This window comes from Eschrichtius robustus, chromosome 12 (genome assembly GCF_028021215.1).
Source record: "Eschrichtius robustus isolate mEscRob2 chromosome 12, mEscRob2.pri, whole genome shotgun sequence".
In the NCBI taxonomy this organism is placed as follows: domain Eukaryota; kingdom Metazoa; phylum Chordata; class Mammalia; order Artiodactyla; family Eschrichtiidae; genus Eschrichtius; species Eschrichtius robustus.
In genome coordinates, this window is record NC_090835.1 from 29,533,278 (window position 1) to 29,550,749 (window position 17,472).

At 37.9% G+C, this 17,472-nt stretch overlaps 1 protein-coding gene and 1 non-coding gene across 12 annotated transcripts in view; both read left to right on the forward strand.

Moving 5' to 3' along the window:
• FHIT (fragile histidine triad diadenosine triphosphatase) overlaps window positions 1-17,472 on the forward strand; it is a 1,501,152-nt gene that overhangs the window by 1,002,825 nt on the left and 480,855 nt on the right. The gene's annotated exons all lie outside the window — the stretch shown is intronic.
• Window positions 1,045-1,147, forward strand: LOC137774371 (U6 spliceosomal RNA). The gene has a single exon (XR_011075892.1). It is a non-coding gene; the product is annotated as a U6 spliceosomal RNA (small nuclear RNA).

Below are 17,472 nucleotides of genomic sequence, written 5' to 3' on the forward strand. Positions count from 1 at the left end.
AGGAGTAGGAGAGTGGTCCTCTGGGGAACCCTGTGTCACTCACAAGCAGAGTTAAGGTATTTGAGTTCTGAAACATATGCCAAAAAACCCAATAACATATGAAACAGCCAAATATGTTCATTTTTATTAAGAATCTCAGTAAATGTCATTTTCTGGTGCCAGTGAAGTTCTGTGAAACTGGTGGGGAGTGTTTGGGGATTCCACTGAATCATGGATGGTTGCAGCTCATTGCTCCAACCCATCTTTTTAATGTGTGTTGTGTTGTGTGGTTTAGTCCGAGAAGAAAGCTTATTTTGGCTTACTTCCTTCACACGAATGGGAAGAATTTTGATATGCTACGTATCTCTGAGCTCTTGTACATTTTCTCATCCTCCTAACTGCTAGTTTATTTATTTATTTATCCTTAATATTTATTTATTTATTTATTTATTTATTTATTTATTTATTTAGCTGTGCTGGGTCTTAGTTACCGCACGCGGGATCTTTCCCTAGTTGCGGTGAGCCGGGGCTATTCTTCGTTGCAGTGCGCGGGCTTCTTATTGCAGTGGCTTCTCTTGTTGTGGAGCATGGGCTCTAGGTGCGTGGGCCTCAGTAGTTGTGGTTCGTGGACTCTAGAGCGCAGGTTCAGTAGTTGTGGCGCACGGGCTTAGTTGCTCCACGGCATGTGGGATCTTCCCAGACCAGGGCTCGAACCTGTGTCCCCTGCACTTGCAGGCGGATTGTTAACCACCGCGCCACCAGGGAAGCCCAATATTATGTTTTACAAACAGAGGATCCAGCCACCCTGGGTCCCTTCAGCAAGGTAGACTCACAGAAATGTTGAAATGATCATTTTTCCTTTAACATGACTGAATTCCTAAGCAGGGCTTTGTCCTCTACCAGTCCTGTTAATGGAAACACAAAGAAGAAGAAGGTTTTAGTTGGTCTTAGCCCAGAAAATGCTGTTTATAGGTAATCTGTCCCCTCCCCCATCCTACCATTGTTTCAAGTTACAGCTCAGTTTTGTCGATCCCCAAATCACTGTCTTAAAAGAGGACAAATGTTGTGCTCACTTCAGCAGCACATATACTAAAATTGGAATGATACAGAGAAGATTAGCATAGCCCCTGCACAAGGATGACGAATTCGTGAATCCTTCCATATGCTTTGAATTGGGAGATTGAGATTGACATATATATGCTACTATGTATAAAATAGATAACTAAAGAGAAGCTACTGTATAGCCCAGGCAACTCTACTCGGTGCTCTCTGGTGACCAAAATGGGAAGGAAATCCAAAAAAGGGGGGATATATTTATACATATGGCTGATTCACTTTGCTATACAGCGGAAACTGACACAGCAGTGTAAAGCAACTATACTCCAATAAAACAAAATAAATTAAAAGCTACTACTGAATTCTGATGTTCAAAAAAATAAAAGGACACATTTTGCATTAAATGCTTATTAATTATTTCTATAGTATTTAACAGAGCAGACTTTTGGGAGGTAAGCCTGTCTACTACTTCTGCTTATCTCCCTTGGGATATTAAACCCCAACCATCGACTGCCGTGTGACATACGAACACCAGGCTGCATGCTTTCTTGTGTCTGTCCTTTCTTTCCTCTCTGCCTGGGAGCGCCTCTCCAACTCCCTCCCCGCACCCTCAGTCCTCAGGACATTTCTATCTGGACCATACCTCCTGGTCTTTTAGCCTTCTTTTTGGACTTTCTCCCACTCCTTAGGCAAAGATAGGCATTCTGTCTGATTTCTGCCAATATTCTTTGCATCAGTTATCAGCTCTCTCATTTTCCATTCCATTGGCAGTTGCTCCTTTAGATTGTAGATCACTTCAGAGGAGGCATGTACCTGTCTCTCTTGTTTTCCTAGGATCTGGTATAAGTCCTCAGTAAGTGTTTGCGTGAAAGAGTGAACTAAGGTGGGACATTGTAAGAATATCCAGTTTAGTTTGTCAGTATGTAGTTAACCACATCCCTGGATAAAGCATCTTACCAGGTGCCCAGGGGATAAAAGACGAGTAGGGACCTAGGGCTACCATAGCGGAACAGAGTGTAGTCTATGAACTATTAAAAAGTCAGTATGTGATCATTCCTGGAAGGGGGACAGAAGCAAAGTGCAGTGAAAGATCCAATAATGGAGAAATTATACCTAGTTGTGGAAGAGGACAATTTAACAAGCAGTGCTCCTGTATTGATTTGAAATCTGAAAATCCTGGTGACAGATATAAAGAGAAGGCCCAGCCTGCCCTCATGGAGCGTATGGTTAGGGAAGCCATACAGTTTGCCTTCCAAAAGAGGAAGTTTGCCAGAACATGGGTAAACTGGAACTTCATGGTTACCCTGATTATAATCTAGTAGGAACATAAATACAAGGAGAGACTTCATGAAGGGAACCTTCAGAAGATCCTTGAAAAATCAATGAAGACACCTACAAGAGCAGATTATAGGTCTTGAAGGAAAAGGAAGCACACTCTTTATTAAAAAACAAATTTTCTTCAATACTTAGGTTAATTAACCTCTGCATTTACGGAAAAATTGGTCTACTCCTTGTTGTTTGTCATAGTTTTGTGTAAGGATCAGCTCAGGACAGTTTTACCTTGACCAGTGTGTATATACTGACAGAACATAGTATATGTAGCGGATCTTCAGAGTAGGAAGCTTGGATTCTCCTTTCAACTTGATTTTGGGCAAGTTAAACAACCTGTATAGACCTCACTTTTCTATAAGACGGGGATAAAATGAGAAAAAAATAGCTACTTCACATGGATTTTTTTTTTTTTTGGAGGAATCAATATGTTAAATTTCTTAGCATGGTGCTTAATAGGAGCTCTGTAAAGGTGAGCTGTTATTGTTAATTTTTTATTTTGTAGAGTTAAAACTTTACATAGGGCACGAAGACTTACTTCTACAAGTTGATTTAAAAGCTACCAAGCTTAACATGTTGTTTTGACAGCCATGCAAGCATCAGGAAAAGTGACAAAACACAGGCACAGAACTGTGACCTCACTGGACTTTGAGAGTGACGAGACTCAGGGGCAGGCCTGGTCAGCTGGGGGCGCTCTAACTTCCCCTGAGGGCTGCTGAGGGAGAGAGAAACCAGAGGTCTCTCCTAGGTAGTGAGATCCAAAGTTTCAGTCATTTCTCAGAGAATTCCCAGTGGTGCTAAGAAAGCAATTTACACCTGTATCTGGGGTGGAGACTTAGGAGGGGGCTTTGGAAGAAGCCCCTGGCAGCCTGTAATTATGAAAATAGAAGTCTGATAGTATGAAAGACAGTGATTAGATTAGCGACACTTAAAATCATTGAATAGTGAAAAGAGGGCTGAGCTTGTAGACTCTCAACAAGCTTGTTGCTTAGGAGTCGTGAAGGGAAGTCAACTGTGTGTGTGCAGCTTTTATATTAGTAAATAAAAACTCTCCTGTTAGCACCTCAGGAAAGAAGTGTTTTTATTATGAAACAAAGCACAGATTGATTATGCACTGCATAGGTGCCATATAATACAGGGTTAAGAGAACAGACTCTGGTGCGTGACACACTTGAATTTGAGCCCTACTTCTGCTGTTTCCTAGCCGTGTGACTGTCTTAGCTTGGGGTGCTATAATAAAATACTATGGACTGGGTGGCTTAAGTGACAGACATTTATTTCTCACAATTCTGGAGGCTGGGCATCCTAAGATCAGGGTACCAGCATGGTCACCTTCTGGTGAGGCCTCTCTTCCTGGTTTGCAGGCAGCCACCCTCTTGCTGTGTCCTCACATGGCAGAGAGTGAGCACTCCTGTCTTTTCTTCTTGTGATGAGAACATGAATCCCATCATGAGGGCACCAGCTCCATGACCTAATCTAACTCTGATTACCTCCTCATGGCCCCACTTCCAAATACCATCAGGATTAAGGCTTCAACATATGGATTTGGGGGGGATGCAGACATTCCATCCATAGCAGTGACCTTGAGCAAACATTTAAGCTCTTCATACCTAGTCCTCCCCAGCAAAACAAATAATATGAGTACCTCCTCAAATCGGGTATTTTAATAAGGAGCTTGCACAGGGCCTGCCATAGAGCTAGTGCTTAGTAAACATCAGCTCTCCCCATGGAACTCTGCTGTGTTATGCCCGCCTGAGGGGAGCTTGAACCCCGGGAAGAGTGTCTCCCTTCATTTGTAATGAACTATTTCCTCGAGTGTGGGAAGAGATCCTTTTAGATGAAAAAATGTATATGAACATGAATGTGTATGTGTTTTAATAGCCAAAGGTTAATTGCAATGTGATTTGGAAATATATATATATATAGTCCCCAGAAAACCCATTATTTTACACATTTTGTTGATTAGTATCGAGGCTTGAGTAAAAAATGTTGTATGGAAAAAAAATTGAGTAAATAATTGGTACACGTGGTACTGAGAAATGGCACAAACTGTACAGGAGGGAAGGTGAATGATTGAAGTTTGGGGAACATGCAAGGGACTGTGGAGGAATAAATTTTCTTCTCTAGGGCTTGTGTTTTGCCCACCCTAGTAAGAGGGACCAGGGCTGTTTTCACAGAAAGAAGATATTGTTTCTCATGTTAGATGAAACTTCAACCAGCTGAGTCACATGTAATCTCAGTTTTCACTCCCTTGATTATCCTCTGAGTGTAACTGCTAAACTAGCAGGTTCATTTTTTTCATGCCAGATTTTGTTTTTTGAGCACTTACTGCCTACTGGATTCTGCTCTGGGTGCCGGGAAGATAGTAATAGGCAAGATAGACAAGGCCTCTGTCCTGATGGAGTGTAAATTTCTGTGTGTGTGTGTGACTGTGTGTGCATGTGTTTGTGTAGAGATAATAAGAAAACTCATAGAAAAGAAAGTAATTTCACATACCAAGTGCAATGAAAAACCTTAACTAGGGCAATGTGATTGGGAATGGGAAAATGGATGCTCTACTCTAGATAGGAGAATCTTTGAAGAGGTGACTTTGAGTTAATATCTGAAGGAAGAGAAGGGACCACCCATTAAAAAAAAAAAAGTCTATGGGTAGGGTATTCCAGGCTGAGCGAGCATCAAATGTCAAGAGTTTGGAATGACAGGGATTGGCCATGTTTTAGTAATAAGAATGGTAGTAAAAGAAGTTGCAGAAGTAAGTACGTGGCCAGATCATGAAGGAGCCTTGTAGGCAGTGCGCAGAAGTTTGCATTTTATTCTAAGTACGCATCGAAGCCTATGGAGAATTTTAAGCTGAGGAGTGATATGATCTTACCTGATACTCTCATAGATGACTGTGGCTGTTGGAAGGAGAGTGGACTGTAGGGGAGCCAGGGGGGGGGGCGTGTATGCCTGTTAGGCGACCCAGGCCGGTGATAATGGGGGGCAGTGTTTTGGTTTTCCTTTTATACTGAACCGCTGTTCTCCTGGTGCACTTGTTTTTCTCCCACCCAGAATCTTGGACTATCTACTCTGAAGAGTTCTGTTTGCCCAAAACAAAACAAAAAAGGTTCAGAAAACAGAACAGTCTGTTGATCATAACATGTACTAAGTTAGTGGATGAGAAAGGAAGCTAGATGGAGCGGTTACTCAAAGATACTTTTACAAGATATTTTGTTTTCCATTTAGCATTTGGGACCAGTTGAATTCACAGTTACATGATTCTCAGGAGCTGTGAGGGTACATTAAGTATAATAAGGGCATTGGCTAAATTCTTTAGGCATTATGGAGCCATAATATAGCACATGTCTTACTGTTAATTCATGTTGCCAGCCCACTCTTTTAATAGCAACCAGGAGCCATAATGACACATGCTGTGAATACATATTAAAACAGTCCACACAAGTTGCTCTAGTGGTATTGGTTAATTGGATGTTATTTGGGATCCAGAAAGGATGGCATCTACTGTGGTTTTTCTTTTCTCATACTGCTGTGAAGAAAGTGCCAGCTCTAAATGCTTAATCCGTGCTTCCTCCGTCTGTGCTCTGGCCTGGAAAATAAATTTTTGGTGCCCCAGTCCCTGGATTTGAGCAGGTACTATTGCCTTGTCCTCCTTTTGGCCAAACCATCAACATAGCATTTGCTACTGAAGTTGTACTTAAATGTGGTGGGAAATGGTTTTTTTATTATTAAAAAAAAAATCTAATGGATCAAAAAATTGTATTTTTTCTTTTCCCCCTGAAAGTTAAAAAAAAATTGCATACCATAATAAACAATTATGTATTGTTTGCATTTGTCTTAAAATTTATTTTGTATGTCATTTTAAATGAAAGTGGAAGTATACTATGACTGCTATATTGTCAATTTTTTTAATGATATCTCTTGGACATTATTCATATAATTTGAGGGTGGCATATACAAATGCTTACAAGGGAAGAGCCAGGCAGTGTAAATTAGTGAAGAGTAGTGGGTAGGAAACAAGTTCAGGCCAAAGCATATTTTTGCCCAGTTTTGTCAGACCTTCTAGTTTTTTGAAAGAAGCTTGACATTTGCATTTTATGTGAAATCCCCCACTTTTTAACTCATGTTTTAAAATTATGCGGGCCCAATTAGGGCCAGAAGCATCCACGTTGTCTCTGATACGATTTACCTTATTTTTAATCTAATCACCTATTGCTAGACATTCAGGTCTAAAATTCATGTTTATACCACCTATCCTGACTTGTAATTCTTTGCCACTTTCTTGTTGAAATAAGCTTTTGTAGCCAAGGGACCTGATGTCCATGAGTCACACCAAAGGATTTTCCCTAGGTGCAGGTACTGGGAAACTAAAGTATGAGTAGATAAATTCAGTAACAGTAGGTTCACTGAAATATTTAGAACTTATATAAGGCAGATTGAGGTTTGGTAGGATCTGGAGATTATGCAATTTTTAGAGCCCTCCTTAGCATAAAGCATACAAAATTAAAACCATACAATTAGATACAGGGTCTTGGAGGGGACCTTAAAGCAAGGGACCCTGAAATCTCTGTTTCATCAGCCTCTGGGTGAGGACAAGCTCAGCTCAATATTCTGTATTAACCTAAATGGGAAAAGAATTTGAAAAAGAATGGATATTTGTCTGGGTATAAATGAATCACATTGCTGTATACCTGTAACTAACACGTCACTGTTAATCAACTATATACTCCAATATAAAATAAAAATGAAAAAAAAAGAAAAGAAATAGAGTGATTGGGGAAAAAATAACCTCCAAGGAGAAAGCATAGTTTGTGTTTTGGAGATTCACTAAGGGACATGGGGGTATCACTTACACTGACATTTCAACAGAGAAAATGAAAATATTCTGTCACGTGATCTGGAAGCCCTCTATCTGGTTATGTATTTTAAGAAGTATTTCCCCTAAAATTCTGACCACTCTCAAGGTTCCTTACTCTATACAGAGTTTACTGTTTTAATCAGGAAGATGTCAGGAGAAATAACTCAGTTCATTTCAGGACTACAAACTGCCTTCTGTTTAACATAAATACATTAACCTTGGATAGAATTTTCTTTCAATTACTGGGGACTCCATACTCTGGTTATTTACGGTATCTGCTACACAAACTCGTGAAATAGATATTGAACGAAAAATAGGACCATTAAGGAAGAAAAGATTTCAACGTATTAGCTTTCTTATAGTCGGAAGACTGAGAAGCATTAGTATTTGATGATTGAATGTCTGCCCAAAGGATCATGAATGGGCAGAAACCCATCATTGCCAGAAAAATCTTCAGCAGCCATGAAAACCTAAAAAGAGAAAACCAGATGTAATGGGAAAATTAAATAGTTTGTGCGTGGGTGGGGTGGGGTGGGGCACAGGTAAGTGGGTAGATAGACCATAGGTAAAGAAACTAAGCTCCAAGTCATTTCATTCGGCGTTGGTTAAAATTATAGTAAAATCAGAGATTGCTAGCTACAGTGGTGCTTCAGGAGAGTCTTTGAAGCAGCTGTTGGAATGAGTATTTGGAGAAAATAAAGCAATAAAGCCTTGATGGTGTTAGCTCTTACGTTTGTTTATAAGCAGGGCAAGAAAGGAGATTAGTTTACGTATACACATTCTTATTAGCATAACGTTAAGATTCAAATCCCAATTCTTGTTCTCACTTAACTGTGGGACCTGGGGCAAGGTCCATGTACTAGGGCTGATAATAATAGTATCTAAGGTTGTAAGGAAGGTCTAGTAAGTAAAAATTGTGAAGCTCTTAGAACAGTGCTATATGTGAGAGTGTTGTTTTTGTGGTAATGATTATTGCCATTACTACTGAACACATACTTTGTATCTTGTCATCGAAAAATTGTTCCCTCTGTTAAGAACTTTTCTGTGCTTAAATAGATCAAAATAAATCAAAAGGTTTGTCTTAATTGTGATTTTCAAGCATCTTTGCCTCAAAAGTTTGAGGTTATGTGTTATTAAAGGTGACATTTGTTAAAATGCTTTTAAAGGAGAAAATTGTTCACTTAAAGCTGTAAACTCTGCTTGTCATGGGAAGTTGAATTTTCTTCTGAACTCTGTTGTAATGAACACATTACTAATGACCCAGCCTAACCAATCCTGTTATAATTTACTTAACAGTATATAAGACTAGAACATTTTTCTCCAAGTTAGCAATATTACATGAAAACATTCTTTCTCACATAAAGTGTATTTAAGTAAAATTTAAAGTAACTATTTCTAAAAGATTTAATATTACTTATAATACACTATCTCGTTCTTTCTTAAACCATAAAATAATTTCCTATGCAGCGGTTCTTAAGCATTTTGGTCTCAGGACCCTTTATACTTTTAAAAATTATCAAAGACCCAAAGGGCTTTTGTTTATATGGTTGTATCTATTGATATTTACTGTAATAGAAATTAAAACCAAGAAATGTTTAAGCTATTAATTCATTTAAAATAACAGTAATAAATCCATTATACATTAATATAACTTTTAAAAACCTCTATTTTTGAAAAAAAAATATGAGAATGGCATTGTTCTATAGTTTTGCAAATCTCTTTAATGTTTGATTTAATATGTTAATTAACTACAGTTGTAAAATCTGCCACAAAGAAAGATTACATGATCCCATGAGAGGTATAAAAGGATACCTAACATATTTCAATGGACTGAAGAGTAATTTTCTTAGGAAGTGACACGTAAATCAAGATCTGAACAGGAACAGGAGGGAGCCAGACAAAGAGAACAGAGCATAGGAAGACCTTAAACATGGGAGGATTTTGATGTATTTGGATGACGGAAGACAGGCCACTGTTGGGTACGTTGAATGAGAGGACTAGAGGCTCAAGGTGAGGCTGGAGAGAGAAGCTGGGGCCAGGGTCATGCAAGGGTTTTTGGGGTCCGTGTGGACTAATGTGGGTTTAACCCTACGAGGGAGAGGAGCCATCAATGGGATTTAGGAAGGGAATAGTGAGGATGACATGACCCAGTTTGCACTTTTAAAAAATATCACTGTAGCTGTTTATAGAGAATAGGTTTTAGTGTTGGGAAGAATGGCTATAGGAAAACAGTTACAAAAACCATTGTAGCAGAATATGCAAGAGACCATACATATTTAGGAAGTTGTATAGGGTGGAACTGGTGATTGATTGGATAGGGGCAGTGAACTGAAGGAAGGTGATTTATTTTTCTTCAACTCATCCATTTTCATCTAACACACATGTTTTTGTTCTTAAATCTAGTGGGGGAAGAAAAGAAAACAAAACATCAAATTAGACCATGAAGCAGAAATTCTGTGTTTGAGTTAGGAGTTTGGATTTGTTATCACCACCTGGGTAGCAACTTAGGAAGCATGGCCTCATTTATCCTCTCAGAATTATGGCATTTTATATTCTGTACCATATTACAGGTGTCACAAAACTGTGGTTTGAAAGAAATTGTTCTAAATTCTATGGCTTCGATACAGCAATTACTTGAACTAGTATTTGTTTAGCAGGTGAAGCTTTTGCACTCCTCCCTCTTTAGGCTGATTTTGTATTCTCAGAGCTGGGTATTTGGATAAAATGGAATGTGTCCATCACAACAGTAGCCATCCTGAGCGTCCAGATGTTGGGGAGCTCCTGCCAGGAAGGGAAGACAGCTGTTTGGAATGGGAAAGGAGTAGAGGATACTGCAGAATATGTCAAGAGTTTTATCAGGGGAGTGAGATGACAGTTGGTAGCAGAAAAGGGTGAGCAGACACTGGAACATGTCTGGAAAAATCAATTTTGCTTTTGGCTTAGGTAATAGCCTAAGACATTCAAAAATGCTTTGTGCTATGGAACCCTGCGTGTGTCTGGATTATCTATCCAACCAGCCTTGTTGAAGTACAAGCCGTAGGATTAATAGGTTGCAAACATGCTCTGATCAGTGTATTTCAGCCTAGTTCTAGATAGACAGGCAGTACATTGAGTAGTTTTATAAATGGTTTGTGAAAGTTTTTGCTTATGACTGTACTACATTTGGGACATTGCAATGCTGTATCTTACACCCAGTGAGAAAATAGAACCTGACCTAACACTATTAAAAAGAACTTTAGACATGTGGAAAATGCAATAGGTCTTCAGGGTTTTAGCTTTTCATTGAACTGGCATTTTAGTTTTAACCCTTAGGTGTATTAGTATTTGATATTAATCTCTGAATAATAGGATTAACGAACAAACAGATTTGACTCTTACAAAGAATTGCATGTAGCTGTCCTGGAGAGGTTCTTTAGGACTATCTGCTCAGGTTACCCCCAAACCTTCTTAAAGTTGTCCACAGTTTATGTACAAATTCTCTTGTTTTTTAAATGAATTAAAAGCCAATATAGCAGGTGATTTCTTGGGCAATGGGCCAATATTTCTTCCCTTCCTGGTCAAAGCTTTCAGCTGGCATTCTGAAATATAGTCTTGGCTCTGACGTCTCTTCAAGTACTGTGGACCACACATGTGTTCATTTTATTATGATTCATGTACCAATGTATGTATTTATTTACCATGGTAATTAAGCCTTTAAAAAGTCATTTAGTTTTAGAAAATAGATTCAAAAGTACTCCAAAAATTTTTCTTTTCAATTGTAAAGTCTTTAAATGTTCTCTTAAAGATTGGAATTTTGCATTACCAAGTCCAAGCATTGTGCATATGATGTGTATGCAGATGGAAGAGAAGTATGGTGGAATGATCTTTAAATATTATTTACTCCTGATTCTAAATGTTGTAAACCAAGGTGATTGCTAGAACTATTCACTTTAATTAAATGGCCTTTTGTAAGCATTTAATAGGTAGATTCATCAATACTTCATTAGATGGGTAGGTAGATACTTCTTGCTTCTTATGTCCATACTTGACGCTGATGTTGTCTTTAGGAGCTTTGAGGGTTCAGGCAGAATTCTAAAATTCTGATAAGAATTTTATATAATTCACATATTTATATGTAGTTTAAAGACTCAAGAATAGAATACTATGCTTTAAAGAAAAAAAAAATCTTTGCAAAATCAAGTTAGGAAAGGCAGCCTGGTGAAATAAACAGTGCTGGAGTGAGATTTGAATGTTCCCAAGTTGAATCCAGGTCTATAATTTAGGAGCTGTTTCCTTTTTGGTAAAATGAAGTGATTAGACTAAAACTGCAGTTTTTTGGTTGGTTGTATAGTTTCTCTCTCTCTCTCTCTTTTTTTTTTTTTTGTGATTTGGCAGTAAAATCCTTTTTCAAACAAAAGTTAATGTGAACCTGTCAAATAAGACAGAGATAGAGATATAATCTTTGACCTTCTGTCTGTAGTGAGGATAGGGCCTGGAAGCTTCTCTGCTTAGTCTCTTCCTCGTTTCCCTACCCATGAGCACCCTCAGAACTTCTCACTCCAGGAGATAATGCTGCACGACCCCCGTGTTCCACACACCACAGTGACAAGATCCCTGGATTATGTGAACAATCCAATTTTTCATCTCTAAAAATCTTTGATTGTATTTTAAGTGCTTTCAATCCATAACTTAACGATAGGGAATGTGGATAGACCTGCTTTCTAATGATGGTGTTCTCAAATTGATGTCCTTGTCTCCCTGGTGCTCCTGGTACTCTGAGCCGTTTTCATCTGCTAGTTAGGTGATCGCAGTCAATTAACGGAATCTTGAAGGGATAGGTTTGCTGTCAGTAGGAATTATTCCTTGAGGATGCCTACAGTGAAAATTCTGGGATATGTCTGCTTCCTCGCGAGGCATGTATTAGAGAAGTGTTGTAGGAAAATGTAGAAAAGGCCAAAAAGGTTTGAGATAACCCTGTCCCCAGAGGGCTAATAATCTTATTGAAAGGATAGTGAGAGACATCTTTTGTTGGGATCTATTGGAAAACTGCGCCTTCCCCATCCTATGGGCTTCCGATGGAATTGGCAAGCACAGTGTCCTGTTTGCACAGGGTGGGCACTTGACTTGGGCCTTGCTATCACAGGCATATACCCTTAATGATTGATCTGGGGAGCTGTTGCATTTTCTAAGCAGGGCCAATCAGAACCTTCCATGGGATTTGATAAATGAAGAAAGAAGGCTTGTAGAAATCTGTGGATTTGGGGTTTCAGAGTCCACTTGCAGAAGAGGAGTATGAGGTCAAAAACCCAAGATAATCAGAGACAAACAGAATTTGGAGATAGAAAGGAGAGATGGGGGAGAGCGAATAAGAAAGGGTATTTCCCTTGATCCAGATTTGCCTGATGTTCTGTTTATCTTTAGAATGCCTAGTTGTATAAGCCAATGAAGTCTCTTCCTAGCTGAAGAGAGTTTGATTCTCATTCTTGCCATCTGCAACCAAGGAGTCTTGAATAATAAACACAAGAAACCTCTGAAGAACATTAAGCTGGTACATCATAAAGTGCTACGTACTTTCAGAGAGAGGAAGATTCTTCTCTTTTGTTTTGCTTTCAGGTTGGTGGAAGCGTTGCCCGACAGCCACTATTTCCTTGTCTCTTGGAAAACCATTAGTGCTCAGGATTGCTCCACCACTTTCTTTTTCCTTAAGTCTATTCTAACTTTGCACATCTTCCATTTCAGTCTGGCTTTTCTCGTATGATCCTTTTTAGCTCCCTGCCCAGTATTATTTCCTTTCATATATGTTGCGGACCATGTTTATTTTTCCAAACTAAATAATTACAATTACTTTGCACATAGTTTTTTTTTTTTCTTCTCTTCTTACTAGTTCTTTAGATTTTTCTTTTACTTTTTAAAAGATTTTCTCCTTACTAGTTCTTTAGATTTTTTTTTACTTTTTAAAAGACACTTTGGCTTCAGAAATATTTCTGCTTATACGTCTATTATGGTAAAGAGAGAGGTTTTTTGGAGAAAATGTCCTAAACTGTCCTAGAAATAGATATCAGTCTTGTCTCAAGAGGTGTCTTCTATCTGAATCTCTATTATCCTTGAGGTCTTGAGAGTCTGTCTTCTAATAATTAGGGGTCTGCTATAATATACACAGGCTAAACCTTTTAAATCTAAAACAAGGTCCAAACATTGTTTTCACGTTAGTTTCCCATTGGCCCATCCTACCAATGGCTATTACATGGCTTCTGGGCTGTGTGTCCTGATGTTGGGAGTGCTTCATGTTCCCCTTTTTTGAAGATAAGAGTGTGGCTGGAGACAGGGCTTGTTTCAAATTCAACTCATACCTTAAATTGGTTTCCACTAGTAGCTCTGGAATCCACATTGATGAATTCAAGCTAGAAAGACAGCATACATTTGAGGAGAAGAGTTTTCTGCCTGTTGACCGAAAGGAGCCAGCAGCTTAGGACAAATTGGTGGGAAGAAGGTGAGGTCTGATGCTGGGCAAGGGCAGACTCTGACCCTCAACCTGGGAGAATTGAGCCAGAGACCTATTTCCTCAAGTCAAAAATGTAATGAATGCATGAGAGTGTGTGATCTAAATAAGTGTATGCCTGTGTCTATATACATAAAAAATATACTTTTATGTTTGTGCACACATGTTGGCCTTATCACGTGAAGAATAAACAACAGCTCAAGGATGGATGTCATGACAATAACGTGAGAGACAAAAGTCTGTGGAGGAAGCTAAGACAACTTGTAGAATAGTCTTTAGGAACGTGGGTTTCTCTAATCAGAACGCCTTTTCAACTACACCAAAAACAAACAAACAAACAAACAAAACAAAACAAAAACCCCTCAGTTCTTAATGATAATGTTATAATTGCTTTGACTTATCCACAGTACATGCACAAGTCTCAGAATAACAATGCCAGTTTTACCATGAATAATGTAATTACTATGAACAGTTTAAGACATTTTCTCCAAATTACCTTGTTATTAAATAGTCATTTGGAATAGCCCCTCTGTGAATGCTTACGACACCAACTAGATAAGAAATCAGGTTTATTTGTCTTATTTCACTTCTGATTTATAGAGATTGCTTTTTTATATTTAGTTTTATTTTGTAATTATGTAGAAAATTTACTACATGATTCCAAATATTGAATCTCTAAAACAAAGTATAGTCAAAGAAGTCTAAGTTCTTTCTCTTCCCTATATCCTGTCTCTTCCTCCCACAGATTTTTATTAGTTTCTTATTCTACTTTTAAGACATAAGCAAATACATAGATATAGATAGGGTTGTACATATGTGTGTGTATGTGTACATATACACATATGTATGTACACACATACATACATACACGCACGTTTGGGCCACATTGTTTCTTTGGTAAGTTTAGGATACACTGTATGATTTTCTCTGACGTTTTTTCCCTAGCAAAATACCCTGGAGAGCCCTCCATTGCACTTTCTAGAGATATTTCTTTTTTACAATTTCATAGTACTCCATTGTGTGGTTTTATCACACTTTATTCAACCCATCCCCTATTTATAGAAATTTTGATTGTTTCCTGTCTTTGTTATTATAAATAATACTGCAGTGAATAGCTTTGTGCATATGTCTTTTGTTTTTCTTTGCCAGTATCTTTTGGATAGATTCCCAGAAGTGGAATTTCTGTCAGAGGATAAATGCCTATGGAATTTTGCTCAGTACTGACAAATTTCCTTCCATAGGGTTTGTAAGTGCCACATGGCATTCACACCAGAACTATATGAGAGTTTCTATTTCCACAAGTTGGGCCAACATACTATGTTGTCAAACTGAAAGATTTGCATATCTGATAGGTAAGAAATGTCATCTCAGTATACTTTTAATTTGCATTTCTCTTCTTAAAAGCAAAGTAGAATTTTTTTTCATATGGTTAAGATACATTTGCATATATTTACCTGTGACTGATCATTTCATATTTCTAACTCATTTTTCACTCTGTTGACCTCTTTTTCTAATTTTTGAAGCCTTGTATATATTGGGAACTTTTGTCTCTGGTGTAAGTTACAAATATCTTTTTCCAGTCTTGTTTTGAACCTTTTCCATACAGTGTTTAATATAATCACAAGTTTCTGTCTTTTCCCTCATTGCCTCTGCATTTTAAATCATAGTTAGGATTCCTATAGTTTAACTAATTCATGGTTAGGAATCCTAGGATTCTTCATTCGTAGGTTATTGAGAAATTTATCAATGTTTTATTCTAGTGCTTAGTTTCACCTTTAATAGTTAAATATTTAATCCAGTTAGAATCTATCCTGGTTTATAGTCTAACGAATGGATCTGGTCTTATCTTTCTTCATGTGACTATGTAATTATCCCAACAGTGCCATTACAAACTCCATCTTCCCTTCAGTAATTTGAGAATGCAGTATTTATTATATACTAAATATTCAGTTGGATTTGTCATCAGTAGTAGGAAACATATCCTACTACTGGCTTAGTGGAAGCCTTAGGCTCTCTCGGGGGGTGGTGGTGAGGTAGTGGATTACCTGGACTAAATCTGAGGTAGTTATGTAAGAGAGACGGAGTGAGGGAAAGATGGGGATGGATGTCGAGTAACCAGCAATGCATTAGTTTTCCTTTCTGGACCATAAGCTTCTCAAGGTCACAGGGTTGTAATGTGTCCTTATGTCCCTTGCCATTAGTACAGTGCCTAGACACATTACAGGTGTGTAAATGCTTACGAAAGAGTACTCAGCTGGCATAGTACTACTTACTGTGGTTTTATAATAAATCAATTTTTTTTTTTTTTTTTTTACAAACTATAGTGTGGCTAAAATAAGGTATTTTAAATTATATTAGTCACTAGGTTCATAAGGCCTGAATAAGTTGGATAAATGTTTTAGCATTTGTTTTTGAGTCCTCTTTTGAATTTTGAATGTTCTCTATAGAGTACTTTTATTCTGAGAATTGAATAAATTTTATAAACATTCTTTGTCTCTGAGTTGAAGTAGATGAAAAGCAGTAGGTTGCAAATTTTCTTAAAGGCAGAATCAGTGTGTTTTTGGTCACCCTGCTCTGTACCTGAAATAATGCAGATGTTCTCTTAATACTTATCAAACGAATGAATGAATGCTATCTCCATTTTACAGCCAGTCATGGAAACTTAGAGCTCAGTGGCTCTCTCATGTCATTCAGCTAAAAGAAAGGTCTAAAACTTTTGCCCACACAGAAATCCATTGCCTTCCTTAGCGATTATATTCTTTTATGTTCTCAGAACCATACTTTCATAGTCCACAAACATGAAATCATACTGTTGAAAAACCAAGCTTTTGTGGAAAATAATAACCAATGCTTTGAAAAGATAGATGACTATTTCTTAACAGAGATTGAAAATACATACATTGTATGCCAAAGAATGAGTATATTCTTGGCCTATGATAACCCAGAAAACTAGATAAACTTAATTTTAAATATACTCACCAATATTGGTCTTAACGTCCCTTCCCATAATGTAGGCATTTAGGATTTTTAGCTTCTCAACCGTCCTAGTAAGCTTTGACTTTTATAAGATGCTTAAATGTCAACATCTAATTTCCGAAGATGAGTTTACAGTTTGGAGTAGGTGATTTTAGAGTACACTTTGCTCACCTCAGACCTGGCACAGGATAAAGAAAATTTGTCAAGTTCTGAAAACCTGTATCTCTTAATAAGCTTCTCCAGGAAAAATGTGATTAAAATGTTTCTAAGGTTAAGGTTTCGCCTGTGGCACTTTGAATTTCCTCAGCTTAACACATCATCAGTATGACATGTCACGCTTGGCTTGGTCAGCAATTCGTGTACACAGATTAAGCGTAAATGCATTTAAAATGACAGATTTAAATGTATCCCAATACTAGAGGAACTGCTGGTAAAATGGCACAGGCCAAGCACTTCTAGTAAAAACATTATTGTCAAGTACTTACCGGATCTGGTTGGTTACCTCATTTGGACATCTACGCTCTTGCATCACCCAGTTTGCTAGGTCCTAGGCTTCCCTAGGTGTGAATTTACTCCGGTAATATATCACATTCCAAATTGTGCACAGTAAATTTGAAATTTATCTGCAAAGGGAATGCAGCCTTTATTCTAGGAAAACATTACCCATTCCATAGCCTTGCCAACCAATATCTTGAGCTTTCATGTTTTGTGTGCCTAACGTTTTCCAGAAAAAAAGACTTTTTTAAGGGGCAGTGAGTGGAACTTACATACAGATATATTCCATAGCTTTTTGACATTT